This window comes from Eurosta solidaginis, unplaced genomic scaffold (assembly GCF_040869045.1).
Source record: "Eurosta solidaginis isolate ZX-2024a unplaced genomic scaffold, ASM4086904v1 ctg00001313.1, whole genome shotgun sequence".
In the NCBI taxonomy this organism is placed as follows: Eukaryota; Metazoa; Arthropoda; class Insecta; order Diptera; family Tephritidae; genus Eurosta; species Eurosta solidaginis.
The window spans coordinates 36607-42199 of NW_027137167.1; the positions used below are offsets into that span (position 1 = coordinate 36607).

A 5593-nucleotide genomic window follows, 5' to 3' on the forward strand; every position below is an offset into this window, starting at 1 on the left:
TTCATTACCACGATTGGAGTTATGCGGTGCCGTCTTGCTGGCAGAGACTTTGGAAACTGTGATGGAGAACCTGAACTTAGGCACATTTAACATTCGTCTATGGACAGATTCGACCATCGTCCTAGCATGGATTCGAAAACCCCCTTGTTCCTAATCAACATTTGTAGCCCACAGGGTGACAAAAATCTTGGAAAAGGTAGGAACTAAAGCATGGCATCATGTCGAGTCCGCATCAAATCCAGCGGATTTAGCCAGCAGAGGACTTCCAGCCACGGGCCTAGTCGACAACTCTTTGTGGTGGCAGTGAACTTCTTGGCTGAAGAAGGCAAAGCGAAATGGCCATCTCAAGGCGAATAGGAGTACCACACAAACATCGAAGAAAAACGAGTACAAGTGCATGCAGCAACAAACCTTAACAATAGCGAGGATATTCTTGATCGGTTTTCCGATCTATCAAGGGCGTTGCGAGTAATCTCCTACATTGTAAGATTCTCGAATAGAATGCATCCAAAAACGAAAGCGTCCTTTAAAGCAGAGTCGCACCAGATTTCGCGTAACGAAATCATCGCGGCCAAAAGCGGTATCCTCTCTCTAGACCCTTTTATCTACGAAAATAATGTCCTTCGAGTGGGGGGTTGTCTCAACGCATCCAGGGACGTTCCCGTCGACGATCCTCACCCGATAATGCTGCCTTACGCCTGCCGACTCACACGTCTCCTAGTCCAGTTTGTCCACACCATTTCCATACATGGCGGAAACCAACTAATGCTGCGGCTCCTACGCACGCAGTATTGGATACCTCGGGTCAAAAACATGATCCGATCCATCATTCACAACTGCAAAGCCTGTACGCTATTCCGCAAACGTTCCCCGACGCAACTCATGGGAATTCTCCCTGCGGAGCGTACTACCTTTTCTCGGGCATTTACCAACGCCGGGGTGGATTTTGCCGGACCGTTTGACATCAAGTCTTACAGCCGACGAGGATGCCGCATGTCCAAGGGTTACGTCTGCCTATTTGTCTGCTTTGCGACTAAGGTGATCCACTTAGAGGCGACTAGCGACCTCAGCACCGACGCGTTTCTAGCAGCATTTAGTCTGTTTGTCGCCAGACGGGGATGCCCAAAAAACCTCTATTCCGACAACGGGACGAACTTTGTCGGTGCGTCGAGGGCTCTCCGCTCAGATTTCAAGGCATTCCTCGTTGATGCGCGCGACCAAACCCTCTCTAAATATGCCCACCAAACCCTGACATGGCATTCCATACCAGCAGCTGCTCCTCATATGGGCGGGCTGTGGGAAGCGGGAGTCAAGAGTTTCAAAACACATTTCAAAAAGATCGCATCGGATCTCACTCTCGAGGAGTTTAGCACCCTCCTGTGTAGGATTGAATCTTGTCTCAACTCCCGACCCCTGAGCCCATTTTCAAATGATCCGTCCAGCCTGGAGCCACTTACCCCCGGGCACTTCCTAGTCGGGGGCCATCTACTAGCGCCACCCGAGATTGACGTCAGGAAGAATCGCGCTTCACTCGTCAATCGATGGGAAAAACTTAAGGCGCTTCATCAAACCTTCTGCAAACGGTGGAAAACTGAGTATCTCACCGAATTGCAGAAGCGCGTTAAGTGGAAGCATCCACAATCGAATCTCAAACAGGGGGACTTGGTCGTTATTAAAGAGGACAATCTGCCACCCAACGAATGGAGGCTAGGTCGGATATCCAACCTTCACTATGGCCCCGATAACCGAGTTAGAGTAGTCGAACTGGACAAACCACCAGACCAATCACGAAATTGGTCCTACTACCACCCTCCAGTGAGGGTGAGGGAGACTTGTAACTCACACCCGTTATAACAAACCCCCTTAAACCCCGCTCTCGTTTACCCCGAACGAGGCCAACAACCCGCTTAAACCCGCTCTCGTTCACCCCGAACGATACCATTGAATCAATAATCACGATTTTGTCTTAAAACATCTAATATTTTATTACCGTAAGGTAATATAGTTTAACATCATACCTTTTTAATCTGTTTGCGTATCAACCTCCGTTATGTTGTGCGCAGGTTCTGCATGTTCCTGTGGTTTTGGCTGTAGTAGCATTTGAAGCAGTTGTTTTGTTCAACGTTGTTTCACCTTTAAATTAACTGATTTGAAATTAAGGTGATTTAGCTATCATTACTACCTACGTACCATCATAAATTAATTCCAATCATCGGGTTGCTTGTATTCTGATAGAACTGGTAGATACAGCAAGATACTCATATGTCGTCCTCCGAGCGCAGTAGATTCGAATCCAATTTCGAAGCCTTGATATTATTTCGTCATTGCTAGGGTTAACCGGATCTAAACCACGAATATAGCAGGATCGTCGTATACCTTCCGGGTGCATATTATGAGCAGGTTCCTCTCGTACAACATCGTTCCAATTTTAGTATATGTTCTGCCGCGTTGCTTGCTGCCGCCCAAGAATTCGCCTTTTTTGAATTACAGCAATGCTGAATGGTTTAGTCACTCGTTTAATTGTATGCAAAATGAAAGCTAACAAAATAATTGCAGGTAATAATTTATATATATGTCCTCTATATAAAAAGAAATTTAAGACTGATAAGTCTGCTTCGTTCGCGTTTAACAAATACGTTGCGACCTGTTACTGTAGCTGGCGATGGCAACGACTGACTTTACTTTTTTACGGGTTTGCTGTCCAATACAGGCGGTATAGTTTTACCACCAAAGATTTGACCCATTCCAATTAAACGCCAATGCTTCTCCACACGACGACTTAAAGCAATTTTCTCGCCCTTCTCAGTGCATACTGGTGCAGTGAGCACCATTTTAGCTAAATCACCCTTTGTAGCCAATATCCGACCACCTGTGCTCAGCGAACCAATATTTACTAATAAAATTTCATTTCTTTGCAATTTCTCAACTCGTGCACCCTTTTTATCACCATCCGTACGCACACTCAATAATCTTCGCAAGAGGTAGTATGAAATTTCTAATTCAATGTAAATATCAGGCAAATTACCAACGGCACCCAGCAACTGCCAAACAAGACGGTCAGCACGACATAATGTCGGATCTATTTTCGTACCGACACCAATTAAACCACCCGGCACTGCATATTGTAACTAATTTTGCTCAGCATACAATGAGACGATACGCGAAAAAATTGGTATACAAGTAATATTGCCTTCACTATCCTTTGTGACCACACCAGGGCGCACTTCAATTTCTTGTCCAACCTTGAGAACACCACATAAAATGGAACCACCAGCTACGCCGCCTTTTAAATCGTTCACCTCACATGCGGGCTTTTTTATGTCAAATGAACGTATAACGATTAATCGCGGAGGCGCTTTGAAATCACGTTGTGGCACCGGAATCCTTTTTGTAATATATTCACACAATACATCGATATTGTATTTTAGCTGAGCTGAAATTGGTATAATTGGTGCCCCTTCAGCTACTGTGCCCTGCACAAATTTTGTTATTTCTTCGTATTGCTCTTTAGCTTGGCTCTCTTTTACCAAATCAATTTTATTTTGCAAAATTAAGATTTGTTTGAGCTTCATTATTTCAATAGCAGCCAAATGCTCAGAAGTGTGAGGTTGAGGGCAGGATTCGTTACCAGCAATTAACAATAGTGCAGCATCCATAACAGCAGCACCGTTCAACATTGTAGCCATAAAAATGTCGTGACCGGGGCAATCTACGAAGCTTACATGACGTACAAACTTGAAGCGACTAGAACATGTAGGACGTGTACAAGGAAAGCTATCATCTTTGCTGGAGCCATCAGCTATGAAACAAGTCGGTCGTGGACATTTCGCATTTTCACATTTATAAATTTTAGCATTGGCATATCCGAGCTTGATAGTGATGTTTCTTTCCAATTCATTTTTAAAGCGTACAGTTTGAACTCCGGAAATAGCTTTCACAACCGTTGATTTACCGTGTGCTACATGTACAATCGTACCAATATTGATTGTGGCCTGACGCGAAATGACCTCTGGCGATAATGGGGTCAAATTTTCGATATCCAAGTTCTTCAGATCTTGCTTTTGCAAGTTTGTGTTAACACCTATTTGGGTTTCTGTCGTAAACATTTTTATTGGTATTTTACTCGTAATCCACACAATTATTAATAAATTTGATTTAGGCTCGTAAACGCTCAAAATTTATTTCACTTGAAAAGAAATATGCCAACATATTTTTCTTTTTCTGCATATAAATTGGTGGTGTTTCGCCACTAGCTGCCGCACGCATATGTCGCATAAATTGCAGTTTTTTAAGTTCTGCGTCACTAAGATGTGTTGAATTACCAGTTGCCTTTACGCGATCAAGGTTTTCTTGAGATGGTTCGGTAAGCCGCATAAGTCCGTACCCAATGTCACCTGCCGAAACCAAATGTTTATTCTTGTTTTTTGTTCTGCAGCCCAAATGGCAGAATCTATTTCACGTTGCTTGCTGCCGCCCAAGAATTCGCCCACTTTATAGAAGTATTTCAATGCAAATGGGAAATTTTCATTTATGTAGGGCCGGAATTCACGATTCGTATTCAGGCAGTAATACACAGCAAAGGAAGCCGCAAAGCAAGCTGATTCCACAACAACCAATATTTTTGCCCTGCTTTTTATTAATTTCCGGAAAGCTGGTTTTGGTGTTTTTTGGTATCATCAAAAAATAAATTTTAAAAAAAATTGTATTATTGCACACTTTCTAGGTTTTTTCACGCGAATGCCATCACTTTCGCCATAGACAAAATGCACGAGGAAGAAAAGTGCAATTGTAAATTTGACAATTATCAGTGGGGAGATTGTGTGTGGCATGGCGAATTCATACCATTTTGTATTTACCACCCTCTAGAAATCGATTTTTTCACTCAGGTGGTGCCAGCAAACCACCCAAGTTGTAGCAGGGTACCTGAAAATAAAGAGTAAATAAAAAGAAAAGGAGATTGAATAATTTTTGCAGAATTATAAAATGGGAACGATACCAGTATACTTACCCAGCACAAGTTTTCTTCATAGTGAAAATTCATTCAAAATGTCTCTATACTCATTTCCATGAATGAATGACATTTTGAATGAACGAATCAAGGTTGCCACTCGATGACATTTGCTTTTGTCTTTTCTTACGCCATAAACACATTGCGCGCGACCCCATGGGATCACATGTCGGATCCGCGGGATCCAACAAACTCTAGTGTTAGTACCCGAACAACTTTACTTTTTTCCGACAAATGAAATTTTTGTTTTAGTTTGACAATTTGGTGCATAAAAACACCATCAAAACCAACTTTCTTGTGAAAAAAAGGGGGGAGCCACTCGAGACCGAAATAATTTTCGCGGTTTATTCGCATTGTTCTCCTTGTTAAAAAGGTTAGTGCAAAATTAATATGTAAAATATAAACAGAAACATGTTACACTCAATAGTGGTCTCGCTTTCATGATAGAAATTGTTTTTGTGTATTGAGGTTCCGATAAAGTTTCGTCAGTCCTTTCAGCTTGAAATCCAAGCAAAAATAAAGTAGTGTCATATATGATTTGGATACTACAAACAAGGGAGAAATTAAACTTTTTAGAAAAGACTA

General features: G+C 42.4%; 1 pseudogene; it reads right to left on the reverse strand.

The window, feature by feature from the left end:
* Positions 1-2678: 2678 nt before the first annotated feature.
* LOC137236257 (eukaryotic translation initiation factor 2 subunit 3-like) lies at positions 2679-4201 on the reverse strand (annotated as a pseudogene).
* Between the last annotated feature and the right edge of the window lie 1392 nt (positions 4202-5593).